Genomic DNA, 25,413 nt, shown 5'->3' on the forward strand with positions numbered 1-25,413 from the left:
CTGCAGGAGACAGCTGAATGGGTGGGATCAATGGGAAGGGGTGTGGCCAACTTAGAAAGGGGAGGAGCTATGCTCAAAACCACAAAAACTAACTAAATACACTGCCCTGGGTGCTAAACTGTCATTATGAGAGTCCAATCAAGACAAAATGAAGTGCAGAAGAAAAAAAATATTTCAATGCATTGGCTGCATGACAGCTTACTTAATATCTAGATGGAAACAAAAAGGTTGTGAGGCATGAAAAAATAAATTACTTTTTAAATACATTAATGGAATGCCAGTCAAAATCAAGTATAAGAAAAACAAGCAGCACTCAACTCAAACCACTTTTTGCACTGCAGTTCTAATTATAGTTTATATTCAGCTTTATTAAAGTACCAAGTAACATGCCGAAAGTAGAAATGTCTGATGCCCCCACTTGTAAAAATGTTTCTTATCCAAAAAAAGACCTGCTGCCTGAGAACTATCTACTTGTTTCATGGGGAAAACATGATCAAAGTAAAAAATGAAAAGCAAACAAGAAATAAGCTCAAGATACATTGCTTAAAAGGATTACTGTACAGGTTATCGACCACATGATTGGCATTCTGTTTAGTTTACGGGTAAAGCCTGCAGAGATGACTGGAAGTCTCCAAGTGTAATGAGCTTCTTATAATGTAATCCTGTCCTTTATTACAAATACTATCATATGCATTTCAATACCCGAGCCTTATACATTATCTAGTTAAGTATTCTCTACATGGCAACAACAGAAAGGCTTTCAATGTTGGCAATTCTTTAACAGTATGCTTATTAAAGCTTACTTGCATCTTACGATCTCAGCCAAGCTTACCTGATGGTCATTAAAGTATTGCTACTTAAACACAGAACAACAGGCACTTTGAGTAATAAGCATAAATCTCAGTACAAAAATATGATAGAAACCAGACCACTCTACAAAAATCAAGGACAGATGAAAAGCCACTCTAGTACTTGTGTCTACCTTGGATGGGGGGGTAACACTCTGCACATTTACACTGCATAACTTCTCCTTGCCTTGCTTCGACACATCCAGAGTCACTACATGGGCGAGTGGGGTGCAACAAGTATGTCACAATTTGAAATGTCTCTGGCTGACTGTGATGGCCCTGACACATTTGTCATAACTCTCAACCTCAGAGCAAGAAATCTGGTCAAAGCCATACAAAGAAGTGAGACAAAGACCCAAAAATAAGGACATTTTTTTAAAATATTGCTCTTATAAACTTAGAAAGATAATAGGTCTTGCATTAGTATGAATTTTCTGAATGGTATGAAATCTGAAACTCAAATGTCTGTCATTATTTTCTAACTTCAGTCTTTAATGATTTGTCACTAATTTGCCAAAAAAAAACCCACGCAATTTTATGAAAAATGAACCAAAAATGTGATGTAACAAGAGGTCCTGGTCAAAGCAAAGCCCAAAGCACAAAGTAATATTCCTTAACGCAAATTTATTGTGGAAAGACAACAAGCGTTTTCGCTACTCCAAAAGAGAGAAGCTTCATCAGAGAAGTACAAAAAGGGCGCCAAAACCTTTTTGAACCTAAGTAGCAGTTAGTACATTACATCACTTCCTTTCAATAAAATAAGACAATACACTTAAAAGGGCAATACCAAGTGAAAGAAACAAAAATACATAGTAAAGTAACTCATCAGTTAACAGTAACACAGTTTATATACATAGAAAATGTTTGAAGGTAAAATTAGATAAAGAGGTTTTTAGTAAATGTAAAAACAATATTAATGAAAGTTGCCTAAGCAACTCACATCCAGTGGATAATTAGATCAAGAGAATAAATAGTAAAACCATAATTTTTTTTAAAATATAAAAGTAACTATTTGTTGTTTTGTAATAAGGTTAAGCTAAGTCAGCCCAACTAGTAAATAAGGGCAAACAAGAGCTGAAAAAGTGTTCTCAATATAAGCATCATCTCAAAAATGCCTTGAGTTTAAGAACAGGTGCAATATTGCAATTCTCATTTAAACCCGGGTTATTAAAGGCATCAAGTTTCAACTGCCAAACTTGATGCCTTTAATAACCCGGGTTTAAATACTCTTGATCTAATTATCCACTGGATGTGAGTTGCTTAGGCAACTTTCATTAATATTGTTTTTACATCTACTAAAAACCTCTTTATCTAATTTTACCTTCAAACATTTTCTATGTATATAAACTGTGTTACTGTTAACTGATGAGTTACTTTACTATGTATTTTTGTTTCTTTCACTTGGTCTTGCCCTTTTAAGTGTATTGTCTTATTTTATTGAAAGGAAGTGATGTAATGTACTAACTGCTACTTAGGTTCAAAAAGGTTTTGGCGCCCTTTTTGTACTTCTCTGATGAAGCTTCTCTCTTTTGGAGTAGCGAAAACGCTTGTTGTCTTTCCACAATAAATTTGCGTTAAGGAATATTACTTTGTGCTTTGGGCTTTGCTTTGACCAGGACCTCTTGTTGTACCAGTTTGTTTGCTTGTTTCCAGGTTTTCAAAAAATGTGATGTAAAAATATAAAATAGCCACACAATACAGCTGGGAACCTGTCAAAGAAGGGACACTTTAATATTAGTACTGTTAACTTAGAGTAGCTGACAAAATAAAATAATCTACATGCATTTCTGAAATAAAAGTAATCTATAACTCTGATTATTACAGTTATTTCTTAATTGTAAACCCTCCATGTTTTCTTCCAAAATTACTATTTTGCGGAGGGATTATTAGGGGAAGAGCAACATTTTGAGCCAAAATCAGGGACAGTTGAGAGGTTTGGCTATGCCTAATTCTATAAAACAATTTATTTGCATGATGTACCTCTCAACCTGTTAATGCAATAAATCTGGACAAGGCCAAATATATTGGGGGAACATATAAACAGTACTAAAAATTGCTCTTGTATAAACTGAGACAGTTGATAGAACATGTCTTACTTTAGCATGCATTTTTCTGAAGGTTATGAAGCCTGAAACTCAGTGTATTATTTAGTGACTTAATTCCTAAATGATATTGCCAGAAAACCACAAATTTTATGAGGAACAGACCAAAAATAAGAAGCAAAAATCTATTCATTCTTTAAAAATCTGGACAGTTGGGAGGTATAGTTCAGATGGGGCTCTCTAAGTTTGCCGCCCTTCCCCCTCACAAAATCATGGAGCCTCCCCCTGCAGCCATTCCAATGATCCATTACTTGGCTATTTCACTCCATTTACCATAAACACTAATGTGCATACTGATTTACTTCTATGATGATTTGGACTTCATTTGAAAGTTTTATTTCGCATTTTACAGCACAAACACTAAGACATCTGCTAAACAAACTTAGCATTAAAACTTCTCTGCCCTTGAAACTCACATTCATTGAAACAACATTGAAACCCACATTCAAAGAAAATACATTTTACCAGTGGCAGATAAAGATTAATTCTGGGCTGTTTTCAAATCATAGTCCTCTTGCATATGAAACATACATGTGCTCTTTGATACACCTTCCTATTGTTTTGAACATTTTTCCAGTAAACAATGAAACAAAACGCATGCACCAATAATGACAAAACTGCCCCTTTCAGAACATTTCCATCATAAGTCTACTCAAACTTCTACAGTCCACCATTATCAGTAAATATGCACAATCTCTGAAGTAAAAAGTCATCTAAATAATTACACATTAAATAAATCTGTAACTAATGAAGAGGTTGCTGCTAGCAAACACCTTTATATTTCATGGTTTCATCGAAAAATTAAGTGTCTGATGCCCCTGAGGAATAAATTGCCTATATTACATTCAAATGATAAGCTAGTAATATTGCAATAGGAAATGGATGGCAAACTGATAACAGGCGCATAGTTAGTATCTTGACTTTTTCAGTATGGCAGCATTCACCCCTTGTGGGAGTAGAACCAACAACCTTCTGCATTAAAAGCAAGTACACAACCTGTTGTGCTATTAACAATGTAAGTTGACTTAGCACAAGCAGCACTAAACTTTTCTTCCCCTGCAGATCTCAGCTCCTTGGAAAATCTACTCAATACTCAACTGCATCTCAACTTCGCAGCACAAGAAATCTGGAAAAAGCCAAGTTTATTGGGGGGGGGGGGGTTTCAAAAGGCCAAAAACCAGGGACACATTAAACATTGCTTGTATAATCTTGGAAAGTTGCTAGAATAAAATGCTGCGTTACCACCATGCATTTTACTGCCAAGGTCCCTGTGCAAAAGAATCAGAGCAACATACCACTATGCCAAATCAGCTGCTTTGTGAAAGAAAAATGCTGTGTTACCACCATACATTTTACTGCCAAGGTCCCTGTGCAAAACAGTCAGAGCAACATACCACTACGCCAAATCGGCTGCTTTGTGAAAGAGAGGAAGACTGAAACTTAAATGGCTATCATTTAATGAATTCAGTTCTCACCATAGCAGTCAACCTCTTAGCACCAAACACCTGGACAAACCCAGTAATGATGGAATACAGCCCTCAAACATATTCAGTGAATTCAGTTCTTGCCATAGCTGTCAACCTTAGCACAAAAACTGGACAAAGCCAATATTGGGGTAATACAGTCCCAAAAATAAGGACAAATTTCAAATATTCATCTTAGAAAATTGCTAGAATAAAAGGTTGTGTAAAAGGTTGTGTTACTATGCATTTTCTGAAGAATATGAAGTCTGAAATTCAATGTCAATTTTACTTCTGACGGAACAAAAACTATTTTCAGCAGAGGCCCAGGGAGAAATACTGCAGACACATGTCTTTGTAAAATGGCAGGACATCAGAGCAAATTCACACAAACACAGGGATAAAATGCAGACTCCACACAGAAGGAACCCCAGCCAAGAATCAAACCAGAAAACCTATAGCTGCGAGGCAACAATGCTACCACTGCACCATCAAATATGGAAAGAATAAGACATTCAGAAACCTGAAGTCTGAAATTCAAATGCCTGTCAATTTTATTTAACATTTGTTAATCAGGACAATCTGACTTGGAACAAAAAAACAATTTTCAGCAGAGGCCCAGGAAGAAATAATGCAGACATGTCTTTTTAACATGGGAGGACACAAAAGCAAACCCCCACAAACACAGGGAGAAGATGCAGACCCCACACAGAAGGCACGCCAGTCAAGAATCAAACCTGAGAACCTGCTGCTGTGTGGCAATAATGCTACCACTGCTCCATCAAATATCAAGCATTGCAATATTTAGAAACCACAGATATTATGAGGAACAGATCAGATCACATATGAGGCAAAAATCTGCAATTTCTTTTACAAATGGTGGTGGGTAGGGAATTCAGGTCCTTAACACCTGCATACAAGATACAGGGTTCAAGCCTGAGTATCTCTACCCACCACCATTTGCTCTCTCTAGCCACCAGTATATAGTAACTGGGGCATTAGACACACACACATGCTGATCGAGAGACAGTCAAATTCACCCACATACACATTCACCCCCCCATAAAAAACATTCGGACCCACATATACAAACACATATATCACATCTTGTGTTAGATCTGTTTTTTCTATTGACTGGTATATTGACACCTTGCTGTGGAATGCTGAGTATCCAATTTGGATCATTCATATTCCAAACCCATTATTTATGCATACTTAATCCCCATCAGGACACACTGCACAATTTCTAACACACTATTTATCACAGCACGGTCACTTTATCATTCTTTTCAAATAGTCCCTATTGTCATTCTACAGCATTCAGGCAACTGAGATCTTTGAGATATACTGTGCAAAAAATGGAGACAAATGAGCGTCCACAGTATTGCTCTCAATAAGTCAGCACTGTGATAACATTTATATGCCTGTTATTCCAACAGCTAAACAATGGACTCATACTAGCGGAAAATGTTTCATTTAAAATAATGCAGTTCATACATTTTAAATCAAAACTGTGTATATATGTACATGGAATTTTTCTGTACAATTAAAATATTTCTCTGGTACATGATTAAATGTCTAATGTACATAATGTTTTTATTTCTGGACCCCCACCTGTAAATGGGTTTTGCCCAGTAAGGGCAGAAATAAACAAACAAATTAGTAGATAAATAAATAAAAAAATATGATATATCCACAAAAGCTTGTCAACGGTTAAGCAAAATGTTTTCTGCTAGACAGCCCACCCTCATTAACAGATGCAGTTCAACATGTAATAAAAGAGATTTTATTCTGTTGGGTGTCTGACATTGATAGATCAGCATAAAAAATACTACACATACCACCAAGAAGAAAACTCCCTGTACTCTAGTTCTTCTATCTTCTTCTACTTCTTCAGTTCTTCTTCAGCTCAGCACAGCTATTAGCTGACAAAATATAGGCCGCCAAAAAAAAAAATAGAAATCCAATGGCAAATGATAATAAATCCTTCACTTGTGTCTGTGATTGACTCACGAATCAGTCCACAACCGAAACTGGCTGCAACCATTTGATTCTCGCTCTTTTCCCAGCACATAAAGCCCGGGAAGAGAGCGACAACCAATCAGCAGCCATTTAGCCCAAGCACATCATGTACATGCCTGCGGACGTGGCAGTCCGAACCCCTTCCAATTCTATGCGGTTCCAAACCGCATAGATTGCTGGGCATCACACTGATGCCTTAATTGCCTCTCCGGACTGCAGCAAAAAGAAAAAAAAAAAAAACAACTCCGCAACCCGAACTGGTCAAAGTGCGCATGCGCGTACTCGCCGAGTCAGTCGGCAACAGAGAAACTTGAAAGACGAGGAGTAAGTCAAGTCAGACAGTAAAAAAAAAAAAATAATTAAACTAAAAAATACTTTTTCTTGCTGCTTGCTGAGGGGGCTGCAGTCCGGCAGTCCGATGCCATGAGCCGCCCCTGTTTCATACTGGAAACAGTTCAGCAAGTCATTCTGAATTCATCATTAGACAACAAATTTAATACTTCTGAGTCTTTTGTACTCAGCAGATAAAAGGCCATTTGTCTGGCAATTAATTCTGATGGCCAATGATGAGAAAAACATCTGTACACGTTTATCATAGTCCTAGATACAAGTTAACTTGATATACTCAAGAAACCTATTCACCAAAAAAGTCAATATTTAATTCCTTCTCTTTCACATCATTTTGACAGCAAATGTAGTACTAAGTTTAGATTCCTGGTTGTAATTCATTTCTGAAGAAGAATGCTACATCTTAGTTTTTTCATCGGCACTATTTACTATTACAGTAGAAGGCATGTATTTAGAAAATGCTTAATGCAGATGCTGTTTTGATTGCAGAATGTGTCTGTTGCTGCTATGATATCTGGTATATAATTTTATATTATTACCTAGAGTTCCACAGATTTAATACTTGGGCTGTGGGCATTAGCCAAGAAAAATGTAGCTGATGGCTTCTCCGTATGTACTCATTGATTCTTAGAGCTGTGTCTGCAGTCTTATCTCTCACATAAAATTACCCCAGAGTTTTCCCACTCTTTAGTTATTTTTAATGAACTGCAAAGGAATTTGAGAAAATATTCATTTGTAATTTGATTAATTTGATTTCAGGGCTAGACCACCCAGGTGCATGTTCTTCTTTAATCCAATGCAATTCATGCATTGCATTAGAGTAGCTGCTCAGTCTGGGAATCCGCTAAATAACATGTTGTTCACCAACCTAATATCCATTACATTTGAAACTTGCAGTTATCCCATCTAAAATGGTTAGAGTACAAGCTACTTAAAATCATCCCACAGACAGCATATAATCTCCACGGAAATGCTAAAGACAACCTCCTTCCCAGGTTACATAGGCATTGTTTACACTGTCACAAGTGTCAGGACAAAGCCAAAATATGCTGCTGTACTCACGTGAGTTTTCTCCAGGTGCTCTGGTTTCCTCCCACATCCAAAGACATGCTGCAGGTGGATTGGACACTCTAAATTGGCCCTAGGTGTGAGTGCATGTATGTGTGTGCCTTCTGTGGAAGGTTGGGCATCGGGCTGGCAACTCAACACTGTAAAAAAACTCCACTGCCAATCATGAGCGGACAGGTGATCTGCTGTGGCGACCCCTAACTGGGAAAAGCCGAAAGAAGAAGAAGAAGAAGAAGACTCCGCATACTGGTGTTATGCAACAATACCTTTTCCTTTGAACTTTCTGCTTCTAGAACATTCCACAGAAGTCCTGATTCCTATACAGCTACTACTGGAAATACAACAAATTAATCATATGTTAAGAAAATGTCATATCAAACAGAAGACAATGTGCTACTTTTGCATCCCAAAATATTTAAACATTCTTTAGGTCACCTGACATTTTGTGACTTTATTTAAATGATAATGATGAGCATAGAAAGTGACCTTTAAAATGATTTTCATGGATCTTGGGAAAGGCATGAGAAACTAATGTGGACTGATACACCCAGACTGTATCAACAACTAAGACTGAAAATACAAGAGATAATATAAACAGGCAGGTTAAACAATATATAGAGAGATGAATGTCTAACAGATAAAGAAAAACTGCACTTGTAAACTTTTTTTAATTTGAATTTCTGGTTGGTGGTATCACAGAATCCAATTGAAAGTAAGAGGAATTATGCTATTAGGTATGCAAGTGTATGCAATCAGCTACCCAGATTTTGGTCCATATCTATTATTTTTCCAGATTTTCATTGTTTGCAGGCTGAGATATATGCACATCAGTAAATGCTATGACAGGCTGTCTTTGATTCAATGCAATTCTGTTTTTAATCTGCACATATTTTTGTTAAGAAACTATCAGAGTAAATCCCTTGTATAGTAAAGCCTACTTAAACACTCAGATTTGTTTTTTTCATTAATTTTTTTATTCAAATTTCCGACTCTGTGTGATCCCCAATTTAAATGTCTTTATAATGGATATTAGTCTCCTGCTAATAGGAAAGAATAAGGCTATACACTTCATAGTCAATGTATATGTCATAAGCACTCTGTAGCCAGTAATTTCCATATTTTGGATGTGTCCACAGGTACATGACTTGTGGGAGCAGACAATTAATCTGGCAGTGTAGATAACTGAAGCACAATAGATGAGAAAATGTGTGTAGCACCACAGTTTACAGGGATGTGTCAGACACACGCAGCTAACAAACCATTTATAATGGTTACATCGGGTGTAACAAAACTTTGTACTGTTTCTAACTGAAAGTGTTCTAACCAATTATTGGTGAAGTGGATGCTTTAAAGTATAAGATCATATACAAGAGTCATATAAGGATGCTGCAGCAGGAACAAACCTTTGGCACTCAAAATTGATTGGAGATGTTAGTATGGATTATACATTCAGATCATTTTGGCAAAAATTCCCAACAGTTTTGCTTTGTTAGAAATATAATATGTAGTAACAATATAATATTAGCATGTAAATTATCCTGCAGTGACTCATATCTGTGTAGTATGTGACTCTTTCATTACAGTTGTAACTTTGTTTTTCTGTTTAGTTATTTACCTGCAATAAAAAAAAAAGAAATTAGCAAATTACTTAGAAAAGCTGGACTTTAGGCTGGTGTATTTATTTTAGGTAAGGGTCTCAATGTAATGTTTCCAACCTTGTTTAATGTAACTGCCCCCCCCAAATGGAGATAGGAAAATGGGTGATTCTGGCTAGCTTGCCTTCATTGAGGGGAGGGGGAATTTCCCACTCCTGCTCCAGTATTAGTTTCAGTGGAGAAAATAGGAACTGAATTTAATGCTGCCCGTGAAAAGGCAGAGGTATCTTCGGATGTAAATAAAATTACAAGATACGATTAAGGCCACCTTTAATGTCAGGGGCATCTTAGGATGTCACCAGAATCAAGAGATAACATTAAGGCCACCTGTAATGACAGGGGCATATTGGGATATGATTGTAATCAATAGATAACATTAAAAGTACCTGCCATCTCAAGACCAATGCATACCCACCTGAGGGGTGGATGGAATATATCTGTAGCTAAGGACATAACCCAGTGAGAAATATGACAGAGTGCAAGTTGTTTTAATTCTTATCTGACCCCAGTTGTAGAGGGGCAATTAAGATGTGGAGACAGAGATAAAGGAATATGAAAAATGCTCGATGGCTAGCTAACCTTGTATGGGAAAAAATACAAAAACAATACAAGAAAGGGAAGAGTGGAAGAAATACTACACAATACAGCTATTTAGTTTTTTTCCTGCTAAAACAAAATCATTGATCAACACCGATTAATACTATATTCATCACATTAGCCACTAATTCTGAGTATTGTTAAAAATGTGATAAGATCACCATGTAACGCTGGAAATGCCAGCTGCCCATGACAGCACAAAAAGAAAAGCAGAATCATTTTAAAACAATATTCCCAAAATGATGCTGACTGGATATGTTCAGCAAGCAAGGATAGTGGTAAACATATGCACAAGTTCTGCAACTATCACAACCATTTCTTTTCCACCCCTGAAATGGGATGAAGAAAGATTCATAAGATGAAAGTTATTCAGAACTCCAAGAGCAGAACAGCTGCAACCCTGAACATTTTCACATTTTGTATACCAACCATACATACAATAACACACACACACACACACACACACACACACACACACACACACACACACACACACACACACACACACACACTTACAATGTTATTTATGAGGCAATACAAAAATCATCATTTTCATATGAACACCCCAAAAATCACTTTAAAATACATCAGCTAGCATCATTTAAATGTAATATATAAAATAAGTATTTAAAATTCTTCCTCTATGAATGGGTGAGACATAACTACTTGAAAGAAAACAGCTTAATGAATGCTGACTGACAGCACAACCACACCTAAAGGCCACCCATACAGATTGCAATAAATATTGCTTCCTCTCTGGATGCAAATCACCCATACCTCAGAACTTATATACATTGTCACACAACAGTGGTGAAATGATATACTCAGTTCCACCACTGCATAGTGATCTTGCACAAGCAGCAATCCCACAGTAGCTATCTCTTTAGAGTCAACCTTCAGTCAAAGGCAGATATGATCTGTTATTTTGGGGGTTAGAGTCCAATGAACTGGTTATCACTCAGATGGAATGAAACTGGTTCTGCTTTTTGTGTACCAGAATTCTTGAATTTGACTCAGTTCATAGGTTCATAGGTTCATAGGTGATCACTAGGCTAATCACCCCAGGAGGCCATTTTAAGTCTAATCATCTTTTCCCAAAAGTAAATGAGAGGATAAATTACCTAGGGTCATATAGTTGGGTTTAGGTGGCCGAACATCACAAACTGCCTCTGTCCAATAGGGACATAGATGCCAGTCTGAGAGTAAATTTGCTTCACTGAAGAAGGCAGTTATTCTGCCGAAAACAGCTTGGAAATGAGATTCATGCTTTTTGCATGATTTCTGGTTTATTATTGGGATGGTGCTATTATTATTTTCATGACGAATAAAGTGGTTTTACCACACTTGAGTGCTGACCTTTGTTTGGTATAAGGCTTTCATTATTTTGGCCGTTTGCACCTGCTGTACTTGCGGATTTGAGTTGGACTGAGGTCTACATTTTTGATTCACCATCTTGTGGTACAGTTGCATTTGAACAGGGTCGGGGATACACACTGCTTCACATGGATGGGAAGCCTGATATAGAGAAGGGTTGCTCTCATTAGACGAATATCTGTCCTCCAACATGTTCTGTTTATGTTACAAATGAGATTTTGTTCCTTTGATTAGGTATTTCTAATGCTGTTACACTTGTGGATGTGCAGCAGGTCCATCAGTACTGGATGAGATGATGCCTTGTAAGCCACGAACAGATCACCTCTTAGCAGTCTACAGGAGACTTGAGTAAAAAGATAAGGCTTTAAGACAGTCAGTGTATTCCATGTGGTTTATGTCTTGTATTCTTTTTGTGAGGAACCTCTGGGAGTATTCCAGCAAATGCCTGGTCAGGTAAATACCAAAGGGAGCATTTCACTCAACAAATAGTCTAATTAGGACTGAGTACAGCAGAACGATGACATCTGTGGACCTAGATGCCATACTCTTGTATATAAGTTAAGCAATATCAAGTCATTTGCTCACAATATATCACATCATAAACATGATAATCAAAGGCCAAGTCGCTGTCCAAATTTGAGAAATATATGCTTTTTTTGGCACTCAGTTTTATAGCATGGCTCCAACACCAATTATTAGTTTGTGACAAGACCTCCTGGAGAATATTAGTATTCTTAAAGGATTCTATGATTGCACTGAGCTTGCAGTCATCTACAGACCTGGTAAACCAAAGGCCTTTGACATTAGCTTTGACTTCTCAGAAGTAGATGCTAAAAAGGAGCAGCCCCAAAATCAAACCCTGAGAAAATCTGCTAGTGAATGACCTTTTTGTGGAGGTAGAGTCCCCAGTCCTGACTTCCTGGGTCCTATCTGTAAGCCAGATGGCTATCTAACCATTAACACAAGAGTTTGTTTCTAGTTTTGTAAGTTTGTCTTCAATGTCAAAATGGGGAATAGTGATGAATGCCTTGGACAGGTTAAGATAAGTGGTGTGTGCCATTTTGCCCCCATCCATTGCTCTGGTGACTTTCTCAAAAAAAGCCACCAAGTTAAGCAAACACAATTTGCCTTTGGCAAAACTAAACTGTGTTGGATCTAGTGTCTGCAGTTTTCTTTCTTCTATGTTTATAATATCCGTAACAATTCTTTCCATGGCTTTACATATGAGACTAGTCACACTTGTAGGTCTGTAGTTACTCTGGTCAGTAGATGGCCCACTCTTGTGCAGAGGGATTACTATTACAGTCTTCTGTTTGCTAAGCTGAAAGCAGTTAGGGGGCTAAGACAGGTTCAGGCACCTAGGCAGTGAGACATTTCCCCGTGGTACATTTGATTGGGGACACATGGCTGAAGTGACAGTTAGCTGCAGAGAAATATGTCTGTTTGCAAATTCTCTGTGGGCAAAGAGGATCACACACTGCCATGGTCACAGCTTTAATAACCAAATGCATGGAGGCAGAAGAAGTAGTGAGTGTTGTGCTCAGTGTACAGTACATGCTTATGTAACTATAACATGTAGAAGTGTGCTACAGCATGGAGGAAATCTTGCATGCTGCTGTAGTCACATTTATGCTCCAGTATGCATTTTAGGTAACATTCCCTAGACAATGTGAAGGGGATAGTGGTCCACACACACAGATTATAAAGTTACTGCCCATTGTGCACTACATTTTACTGCCACTGACATGCCCTCTGGCCAGCCTGCTACTGATGCCTGCCATATTACCTGCTGTCTCATGTTTCCTTGGGGACCATGGACATTGTTTTTCCCCTGTGCATTTGGTTATTGAAGTTGTGGGCATGGCAACACATTCTTCTCTTTGCCCACAGGGAATTTAGAAACAAACATATTTCTCTGCAGCTAATTTTCACTTCAGCCATATGTCCCCAGTCAAATGTACCACAGGGAAATGTCTCACTGCCTAGGCACCTGAACCCACTTTAGGCACAATGGGTGCAAAGTTCATCCATGTTTGTAAGGATCAGTTCAAGAATTTTGGTGCCCCAGTGTTTGTACAGACTAGCTGGGTGCAATGCATTTGCAGTGAAAAAGTCCAGGAATCTCTGGGCCTTCATACTGAAAGATTTGTATGTTTCCCAGTTTATAGTGGGGTAGTTGAAGTTACCCAGAGCTGTAGTATTGGGTTCAATGGAGAGTGACTCCTTCAGGTGTAGGTATGCAGTATAGGTATCTTAGGTCAGATATGGCATGGGATTTTGCTTCTAGTGATTAGGACATGAAGAATCTCAAGTGAGTCATACTTTTTGACGAGTCTTGAAGTGTGACTGTTTCTGATATACAAAAGGAAGTCTAGATGGAATGAGTTAAGTCACCACGTGTCATGCTGAACCACTACTTCCATAATATGTCTTTTTCTTCCTACTGCTTAACTTTACTGATATTTAACATATTACAGAATTTAAAAAGGTAGACATTTTTTTGCACTTTAACAATATAGGATTTGCTTGACTTCCAGTATCCTCCTACATCCCACAGATGTGGTAGGTAGACTGGAGATCTAGAAACTGCAGCTGTGTATATGTGTGTGTGTGTGTGTGTGTGTGTGTGTGTGTGTGTGTGTGTGTGTGTGTGTGTGTGTGTGTGTGTGTGTGTGTGTGTGTGTGTGTGTGTGTGTGTGTGTGTGTGTGTGTGTGTGTGTGTGTGTGTGTGTGTGTGTGTGTGTGTGTGTGTGTGTGTGTGTGTGTGTGTGTGTGTGTGTGTGTGTGTGTGTGTGTGTGTGTTTGTGTGTGTGTGTGTGTGTGTGTGTGTGTGTGTGTGTGTGTGTGTGTGTGTGTGAGTGCGTGTGTGTGTGTGTGTGTGTGTGTGTGTGTGTGTGTGTGTGTGTGTGTGTGTGTGAGATGGTGAGTCTGAGTGAGTGAGTTTAACTTGCAATACAATGGCATTCTGTCCAGCAATGACCTCTTGCTTCATGCTGCTGCAGGATGCGATAGTTTCCTTTGTGTATCAAATTAGAAAGCAATGACAATAAGTAAATAATTGAAAGTTAAATATAGCAAATGTGTAAAGGGATAAAGCAATTTATAGATTCAAAGACTGCCATTTGAAAATGCTTGTTCATTTTGACATTAAAGGATTAATAATGAAATTGTAAAATTAACCTTTTAAAGTAACATTTTTTTGTGTTCTCAAGAAAACAAAATAAAATACCTAAGCATCAGGCTTTATGTTGATTAGAAAGTTTCCTGATGTTATTCAGTCTGTTGGTGAACAAACATTGCTAGCTTCCTTCTACCCTCTACGGGAAGAGTCAGGGTTTAAGGAGGTATTCCCTAAGTAAATATCTGTGCTTTTGGTATTTACTAAACAGATCCTTGGCTAAACACAATACATCACTCTTTCACTTCTCTTTGGTTGTGTGTACTGCTCCATGCCTGGTTGAGAGGGCATGGAGAAAACCCAAACATGTCATCCTTAATCTATGCAGTTCTGATAAAACCTTAAATGACTCCTGAAGAGTTTGGCATAATGGTTAAGGTGTTTACCTTACATACACAAGGTGCAGGGTTTAATTTTCACATGGGGTAACTGGCTAGCCTTAAAATGGCCCACAATTGCAGTTAGCCTAGTACTAATCTATGCACACATGAACCTATGAATCTACACCAGCCAGACCAAAAAGCCAGTGCCTGCCAACAAAAAGCACTAGCTGCAGAAGCAATCATCAGGTATCCAAAGATTATGATGCTGTGAAAAAAACGCCATACCCCAGCACAGCTCAGTAACTAAAATGAAACATGACAATGTTCTAATCCGTTAAGTACTCTGCTGAGGACAGCTTCTCCAATCTTCAAACCTTAAATGACAGAGATTTTTTTTTTTTTTTGGGGGGGGGGGGGCAACAACTTTCTTGCTGAGGTGGGACAGACAGTGGAAATTGTTGCTATGCAGCCCTTTACATAACTGAGTTCTAGATTTAGATTCTATTCTATCTGCATCTATTGGGTTTATTCATAGAGGGTAGCGAGAACTAGAGGATGGTATAAATTAAGTGTTACAGAAATTATTACCAGGTATGAGGTGTGAGTTAAGTAGTCTATCCCAACTGCATAAATTCTGGTCTTGCCTAGTAAGGCTGTAACAAGTTTTAAAGCAGACAATACCATGTGATACAGGATCATTTTTTTCATCCATGGAGTCCGACCGAGGTCACAGTATCATACCACTGTCTCTGGGTACTTTGTGCCTCTCCAGCAGCGAGAATGTAAATTGCATCAAAATGGACAGCCTTCTAGGAGTTAAAGAAATCAGAACTGTTTGACTAAATGATGAGAAATGGAAAGCTGCTAACAAATTCAGCATCTGTTAGTTTGTAAGTGCGATGAAAAAAAAAGACCAGAAAGATTCAACAGTATATTTGTAAGTACTGGTCCGAATTTATCAACATGCCTCAAATGCATTATTAGTAACTAGTCAGTCACTCTTACAGGAATTTATTTAATCATGTAATGATAAAACCAGCACTGAGGATTAAGTCTATGAGCTATTAATAAGCTGCTTCCTGTGGACCAGGATTTGATTCCCTCAAAAGCCATTTACCTTACTGTGTGACACTGAGTAAGTCACTTAACCTGACAGTGCTTTGGGGCAACTGGGAAATTAGGGTACACTCTTCAGTGGTCACTTAGACTACTTCTCCAGTAACGATGTATGAATTTATATTCTTGAAAGTAAAGTTATCGTGTTACATTCCTTCACTAAAGTTAATTGCAATAAGTTTTGTTTGAAAATTGTTTACTATATTGTTATGATGTTGTACAATAAGGAAGGTTTTGCAAAACAAAAATTCAAATGTATTTCAATACAAAACAAAAAAAATATTAGCTTAATTGTGACTTACTGTTGTTTTGAAGGTGATTAGCATCATGTATCAAATATGCAAAAGTTTTTTTTTTGACCCTGGTATTCAGTGTTAATTCATTGTGGGATGGTGTTCAATGAGAGCTTCAAGTACAAGTCTTGCTTCACTTCTTTTTGAAGTCATTTTGGGCAACAGTTACTGGGAGCATTAACAGAGAAGATTTTTGTAGAGCAGGTTATTTTAAACTTTCCAAATGAAGCAAATGTTTACTTAGCACAAAATAATATTTTTAATTCAGTTACATTGCAAAAGACACAACCTAAGAGATGGAGAGACAGAATACTTTCAAGCTAAATAATTTAAAATGAAAGGTGACTATAATGAAAAAACACACACAGACCTTGGTACTGATACCAAATCTATTTTAAAGATATCACATCAGTAACACAGAGACAACAAAAATACAAATTTGGCAGTCTCCATGCAGACCACACAGGCCACAATGTCAGTCAATGCAGCAGCAAGTTAAAAATTCACATTTGATAGCAGATTAGCAGCTGCAGGCTCTATTCCCACTGTAGCTAGTTGTATGCATTTTCCAGTACAGCCACTGTAATACAGCACTATGGGACTCCCAACTTTCTAATGTGACATCTTTAATATGGAAATATAACTGAGTGCCTATCTATCCGTTTTGGATAGCAGTTCAGAAAGATATTGGACCTCCCTGCTGAAATGGCAAAAGTTCTGAAATGCTTTAAAAAGAGACTGACAACACAGTATAACAGAGAATACTGAACATTGCTTTCCTTCTTTAAATGTCTTATTTGGGGGGGGGGGGGGTTGCCTGATGTGGAGGCCAAGCCTCCTACACTTCCCAGATGTATACATACCAACTAAAAGATTGCCATACCTCACAGAAAAGGGACAATTCTGAGCAGTCTAGGACTTAGTAAATGTAAGTCTGCATTTTGATCATTCATTCTCAGTATTAAAGGGCTAGCACTGAGTCTTGGCATTTCAAACAGTTGCTGGATATTAGCGATTGCACAGTTGTGTAAGGAAACATACCATAACACCAGATGATATAATGGATCACCATTGCAGTAGCCTAAGCTATACAGGTTCAATCCCCCCCCCCCAATAAGCCAACTTCACAAAGCTTTGGACAACTTTCCTACACTCTACTTGCCAGGACTGTGCGGGGCACTCCATATAAAAGGTAACAGGAGCAATAAAATCTTTAAAGCATTTTTTTATCTAAAACCAGGCAAGATCTCTGAGTACATATGCTAGGAAACCAAGAGAAGTATAACAAAAACTACATACAGAATCATGAAAATAACCACAACTAACTGAGTAACATCAGTTAAAGGGGGCTGGAGATATAGATGGCGACTGCAATGGTGATCTATTAGAACATCTATTGTTATTGTATGTTAGCTTACACAAATGCACTATGTCCATAAATGAATCGCCATTGCAGTATCCTAAACTAAGAGTTGTTTCCCATAGCTTAGATAGGAGTAGGAAAAAACATGGGGAAGGTTGATATGTAAGACTCCAACAGTCCCTGGAGTATTATCATAGCAAAGTCTGTTCTGGACTGAGAAAAGGAATCCGGTTTACAATGCTTTGTAAAGGTATGTGTGGAAGACCAAGTTGCTCATAGGTTTATAGGTTGGTACTAGGCTATCAGCCCTAGGGCCTATACAAGCCTAGCCTTAACAATTCCCTGGCTAATTCTTCCCACACTGTTTACTTCCCCTTTCCTTGAATTACCAAGTTACCTCTAGAATGCTTTCTGCACCCACCCCTTTCCAGAATGCCACTGAAGAAACTAATGCCCTTGTTGAATGAGCTACAACCCTGCCTGGAAGTGGCCTATTTTGGAGAACAAAGCAAAAAGTAATAGAATGAGATAACCAACTGGAAATAGTTACCTTTGACAATGGCTGCCCTTTCCTCTTACCAGAGGAGGCAAACAGATGGTCAGTTTTTCTAAAAGGACAAGATTGTGTAGGTTGTATCTGTGCTGCCTCAGTACATCCACGGAGTGAAAAATTCTTCCCCTCCGTTGTTTTTTGGCTCAGGAAAGTTGGCTGGGAGATGGACAGTTCTGCCTATAATAAATTCTGAGATGACTTTAGGCATAAAGGTAGTATTTGCTCTTGGAGAAATCATATCCTTGTAGAAAATAAGGTAGGACTGACATCATAAGTGCTTCTAACACAGATATTCACCTAACAGATAGAGCAATAAACACCACTGCCTTTTACATTATTAACCTCAAATCAGTCTCTTGAGTTGATAAAAATGGAGACTGAGTGGGCTTATCCAGCACAAAATTGAGATCACATGAAAGTGACACCTGTTTCCAAGGAGGGCTGATATGTAAGATCCCGTTCAAAAACTGTTTAACTTGAACATTGTTAGAAAGGGGGTATCTAAATGCAGACATAAAGAAATAGCTGATAAATGCACCTTGATAGAAGTGTGCAATAAACCACTGGACTTTAACTCACACAAATAATGAAGAACCAGAGGCATCAGGATGTGACATGGATCCGGTTTCTCTGAGTGGCAAGAACTAGAAAGCCTTTTCCTTTCACCCTGAATGTGACTTTATGTTAGTAGGTTTTCTGCTGCATATCCTCAGAAGAAAAGGTGCATAAAAAGTTTCATACCTGTATATTCAGGCAATTAGTTGAAGACTTTGCAGACTAGGGTGTATCAAACTCCCCCTGTCTTGTGTAAGTAAATCCAGTATGCAGGGAAGATTTTGGTAATTCCCTTGGCCAGATTGAAAAGAAGACAGAACCACTGTTGCATTGCCCAAAGGGGAGTCTTACTACAACGTTTGTGAAGTCCTTCTAGGTTTTTAGGAGAACCTTGGTAATTCAAGGAAAAGGGCAGAAAAACATACAGAACATTCCCATTGATTAGAACGAAAAAGCTTCCATCTTCTAGGCTTGCCAAAGACTGCAGCCGACTGACAGGAACAATGGGAAACAATGGAGAAGCACCTGCTTCAGAGGCAAACAAGCTCTAAAGCTTTTAGCACACATCCTGTCTTTTATAAGGAGCGCCCCATGCATTTCTGGTATGTGGAGCGCAGGGAAGGAGCCGAAACCTTTGAGCAGCTGGCTGATGCAGAACAGGGATGAACCCATACAGCTTAGGCTACTAAAACAGTCACTCATTTATAAATATCACATAGTTCTTATCAGAGTATGGAATGTTTATGGCAAAATGCCTGCTACTTGTGTACACATAGGCCTATTGCAAGTTCCAGCTCCTGGTTAAGGAAAATGAAATAAACAAACAAAACTCTGAAATCATACAGGCGGGACGCTGTCTGGAAAATCAAAATGACAAGTAGATGTGTTAAAAAAGTAGAAAATGTTCATCGGCACACCTTTTTTTTTTTCTGTAAAAGTAACCAGCCTGTCACATCAGGTCACAGACACATAGCAGCAGATCACAAAATAGATTAATCAGCAGTGTGAATTACCATATGAAACCTACAAGTTTTTAGGTATCTGATTGCCTAAATGTGGTCCAGGAATACCACAAAACAGGAGGGATATCAGAAAGATTCTGGAGTCCACAGGCTAATTTACTGCATTCAAAAGTGGGAAGAAATACTACACAACTGCAAAGTACTGATGACAACCCAACATAACTGTCAAAACCAATCTGAACATCACACCCCAGAAAGGATGTGCGCATACTTGAGGAAGGGTAAAAAACTGGGAACCAATGCAATACCATGTACTGAGAACCAACCTAGTACAGTAACAACCCTCAAATCAATACAAAAATATAACCTCAAAATGGAGGTTAGAAAATACAGGGATAGAGTTAGTAAGATACAGAAAGGAAAGATGAAAGGTGCAGATCAAGAGTACATGTTATGAAATCAGACATGAAATGACTCAAAATATAAATGGCAATGTACTTCATTGAAATAATGCTAGATTCCTTTGGCAAGTCACACTCTCTTCCACTGAATGCTGATGAAACACAAGTGACTTTCATAAATACTGCTGATAAGCTTAATGTACAAATGGCATCATAAAGAAGTGGAAAATGAAAAGCACAAAGCAGGTGCGGACCACAACACACATTTAAGCAAGAGATACATGCAGACTAGAAAGCCTAAACATACTTTATATGCCAGTGAATTCTGCTTTGGTGCTGTAGCGCATTTTTTATTTGTGATTTATGCTGTCTCCTTGGTAGAGGGAGATAAAACAGACAACATGCATTTCTAGGCAGAATCCTGTTACATATATTAATGCAACCATTCTGATGATGCTTTTCATTTGCTGGAACTCCATATATCACCTAAAACAAACAGAACACAAGTCTTAGCTATATTTTAGATGAGCAGTCATTGAACAGATTTCTCCTTCTGTAGAAACATATATATCATGAAGCCTTAGTGGAATGAAAAATACAGCTGAAAAACAAAACCGCCTTGTGCATAAAAAATGCAGGCCACGTTTATTAAACAGAATATAATTATAAAATTAAGTATACTGTACCTTGCTTTTCATGAACTTGGAATGACTTTTGTACACCTCCATTTGTTTTAACTCTTCCTCTCTGTCTTCTGTATTTAGTACCCCGTTTGTCTTTAACATCTGCACTTCATCTTCAAGGTCCCTCATATTTCTCTCAAGAGAAGCAATTTTGGTATCCTAGTTGCAATAACAGATAACATCAGTTGCTATAGTATAACAACCAATAGAGACATATATTTCTAAATTAGCTTCCAGATAATGTAACAAAAGCATGACTCATTTCAAAAGCTCCAAGATAACCATAGAGAAAGAATGTTTTATCATTGTTCATAAGGCAAAAAAAGATGTTTTTATCTGATTAAGCTCTGCAGTTCAGTATAATTAAGTTTAAAAGGCAGTAATAAAGGCTACAGAATTCTGTATCATTTTAGAAAAATTAAACTAATGCATTCTTAACTGTGATATGTAGTTAAATAGGTGACCCACACTTTTAGAATCTGGTCGAACAGTGTTATCAACGTTCTGGATACGCTTGACAAAGCCTGTGATTAATAGTTTCTCTTCTGTATGTATTAGTAATGATATTTTCAGGGTTCACTGAGCCTTATTGATATACCATAATGTGTGGAGCACCTTACTGTCAATTTCATTTATTTTAGCATAAACATGACAGAGAACTGGAGTTTATATAAACAAGCAAAGCAGTTTCACATGTCTTCTTCCTGTTGCAGCCCCAAAATATGCAATCCCTTATAAATGCATATCTTACAATATAAACCCAAATTGGGATGATTCCATATATAGTCTATCCACAGCATGAGTAACAGTGATTTGGCCCAATATTACTTATTATTAATATTGTGTTCCATTACAGGTTCTGCTGACAGAATGTATACGTTTTTTATTATTGAGATCTATTGTGAGCTTTAAAGTGGTTAAGCACTTAAACTAGATGCAAAAGAATGATAACACATGCTTTGAAAATAATTGCAACTATGCATTATATAATTTAAATTTAAGCTTTAGGGTTAAATTTAACACTTGAAAGTAGAAAGTCATTTCTGAACAGTGGAATTTGTGCTTCTTAAAAAGAAAAAAATGAAAAAGTTACTATATTTATTACTTTCAAGCACTTAACTTTTTTAAGCATTGATGCTAAAAGTATGAGAAGTCATACCAATGGCAAACATCCATAACCCAAATAAAACTGAATAACTATTTCTAATGAAGGTATCAATATAGTTAAGTTAGTGAGAGGAATTCAGAGATGTGCTATATAGCACACTATACAACAGCACAGAGAAATGCATAAAAAGGCCTACTCCCAGATCAGAGAAAACTGCACAGAGGTAGGGCCACTTAAACAAAATGTTACTGTGTGCAACCTAGTAAACATTAAGCAGTACATATACAAATCAGCAGCAAACATGAATGGAGAACCCAAGCCATTTTCAATTGTAATTTATACACTGGACAACACGGCAAAATGAGATTTCACTGAAACTCTGTTTCAGTGAGCATTAATTGTTGCCCTTTCTCCACTGTATGATTGTGAAGTTGGTATATATAACTTAGGGGTATGTATAGGGGGGATTTTCACCACATGGGAGTTGCAGGGCCCTGCAAAAAAGCTTATTGTGTTATTTGCAGAAAGTATCGTCCCATTACAATTTTACAAATTGTCCATTGAACAAATCTTTCAATATATAATTATGAATCCTGTAGTTTTCTGTACTGCATACCAAGGCTGTCTACAAAAATTAAATTCCATTAGTTACAGAGCTGCACAAGTACTATGACAGAAGCATATCCAGTGTTCACAAATCGCCATTGCACTGCAATAATGCATATGCACACAAGCGTTCGGGTCTATATTGCAACATCGAATGCTTAAACCAGCGAACGATGTTACAGCGACACATTTTCAGCGAAAGCTGAAAATGTTGAATCCAAAGTACAGCGATTTCTTTCACAGCAATTTATTTCCTAGGGAAAGAAATCGCTGTTCCAACCCCCGCAAAAAAAAAACACATTACACACTTCCAAACACATACACACATACCCAATCCTAATTATACCCCCCAAAAACTAGTAAACAACTAAATACACATATGCACATAACCCAAACATACATTTAACGAAAAAAAAACAGTAAACATTTTAAACCATATGCACTTACCTTAACCCGCACCCTAACCCTAAGGTCAGTAACTCTCGCACATTTACATAAACAGCTCCAAGCACATACACACTTACCTTAACCCTAATTCTAGCCCCCCCCAAAACAAAAGTAAACAACTGAAAACACATACACACGTAACTCAACCATACATTTAACACAAAATATAAAACAGTAAACACTTTTATACATATGCACTTACCTTAACCGGCACCCTAACCCTAAGGTCAGTAACAGTTGCACAATCACACTCGGGAGCTATACCGGACAAGGGACCACACTACACTTCAGAACATGGCAAAACAACGAAGCGGTCAAGCAACTTCTTTCCCAGGGAAAGAATTTGCTGAATAGCCGCTTCGCTATTTTGTCTGTTTGCTCTACATGTCAACGAAAACGTATTCGACATAATGCGTTTTTGTTGTACTCATAGGAACCCCAAGCATTCACATACATACTGAGTGGAGAAAATAGCTTAGGCTTCGTCTGTGTCACACTTTCAGATTTGCTTCTCATGAAATGTGTAGCGTCGTAAATGCTCCAATATGCATGGTGTATGTAGGTGAACATGTGTGTATATATACATATATATGCATATGAACATAGATGCGTGTGAGCTCACATGCACGCACACATACCCACACCCACACATAACTCCTTCCCATTGTTTTCGCTGCCAAAAAAACGTTAACCCCACTACCTTTTCCAACTCTCTAAAAGCAATCAACTGGTACACCCTAAAAACTCTACCCCTGGAACAAGCTGTCGCCCACTTTAACTCAACTTTTCTAAACCTCTTAGAGCAACAAGCCCCTATAAAAACAAAAAGAATAAAAAACAAAACTGCCCCTTGGCTAACAAAAAACACACTAGTAACTATGCACCTTAGAGACAGGGCATGGTCATCATATCAGAAACATAGGACTCCACTGGCCCATAATGAATACAAAAAACTCAGAAACAAAGTAAAAAAGCTTATCATTTCCGATAGACAAAATTACTTCTCCATAATCCAAAACAACAACAAAACCAACCCTCAAACATTTTTAAAATGCATCTCTACCCTCCTTATTCCCAACAAATCAGATAACCCTAGCCCGGACCCTAACGCTCCTGACATAGACTTGGCCACTCAATTCAACACCTTCTTCATTGATTCTATCTCCAAACTAACCTCATCCTTTTCATCTTCAAACCCCACCATACCCCCACTACACCCCAATCCTCCCCTACCAACTTTTCACCCCTTACCACTGCTTCTCCCCCTATCTCCACTCCATCATCAACATTCCCAAATTCTCCCCCTTCCCCCACCATTCTCACTAAAACCTATACCCACATCCACCATAAAAAACTACTTCAGAAACTAAAACCATGCTCTAATGCCCCTGATAACATTCCTTCTTACTTTCTCAGCATAGCTGCTGAAGCCATTGCCTACCCCATCAGCATTCTAATCAACCATTCCATTCAAGAAAGCACATTACCACAAATCTGTAAAGGCTTTTGTTGTTCCATTGCACAAAGGCGGCAGCAACAACAATATTACTAATTTCCATCCCATCGCTATCCTATCTCCTATCTCTAAACTTTTAGAAAAGTGTATTCACCTACAACTCCTACCATACCTCTTAGACAATAACCTACTAACTCCAACACAACATGGTTTCAGACCAAGACAGAGTACTATGACCGCCCTACTCTCCTTCCTGGAAGCTGTGAACAAAGCCCGGGACTCAGGACACATTGTCTCTACCCTCCTACTAGACCTCTCTAAAGCCTTTGATACTATCTCCCACAATTTACTACTAACTAAACTCTCCAAGCTTAACTTGTCACCCTCTTCTCTGAACTGGTTCACTAGCTACTTATCCAATAGATATCAAGCAGTAAGATGGAAAAAAACTACCTCCCTTTTCATCAACACCCCAACTGGTTTTCCCCAAGGATCTATACTGGGTCCCCTTCTTTTCAACATATTCATAAACGATTTCCACAACTCTATCCCTTTAACTAAAATTATCCAATATGCAGATGATTCAACTATTATCTGTTATGCTACCTCCATCCCCACACTGCTAAAGCTTACTCAAGATGCATTCTCAACCACCGAACAATGGATGAAAACAAATCACCTTGTACTCAATGCCTCCAAAACCAAAGTAATGGTATTCACCCCCTCTAAAGCTACCTTTTTCAATCCAAGTAATTTCACTATTACTAGTCACAGCAATACACCCCTAGAAATGGTATCTGAGGCCAAATTACTTGGGGTCCAAATTGATAGTCAGCTTAAATTCAGTTCCCATCTTCAACTAAATATAAAAAAAAAACACCAAAAACTTGGCATG

The 25,413-nt window shown here is 37.9% G+C and overlaps 1 protein-coding gene across 1 annotated transcript in view; it reads right to left on the bottom strand.

The window, feature by feature from the left end:
* Window positions 1-25,413, bottom strand: part of ERC2 (ELKS/RAB6-interacting/CAST family member 2) — a 6,021,505-nt gene that overhangs the window by 3,968,469 nt on the left and 2,027,623 nt on the right. The window lies entirely within an intron of this gene.

The sequence above is a fragment of the Protopterus annectens genome, chromosome 7.part1, assembly GCF_019279795.1.
Source record: "Protopterus annectens isolate FY-2018-M chromosome 7.part1, PAN1.0, whole genome shotgun sequence".
Taxonomy (NCBI): Eukaryota; Metazoa; Chordata; order Ceratodontiformes; family Protopteridae; genus Protopterus; species Protopterus annectens.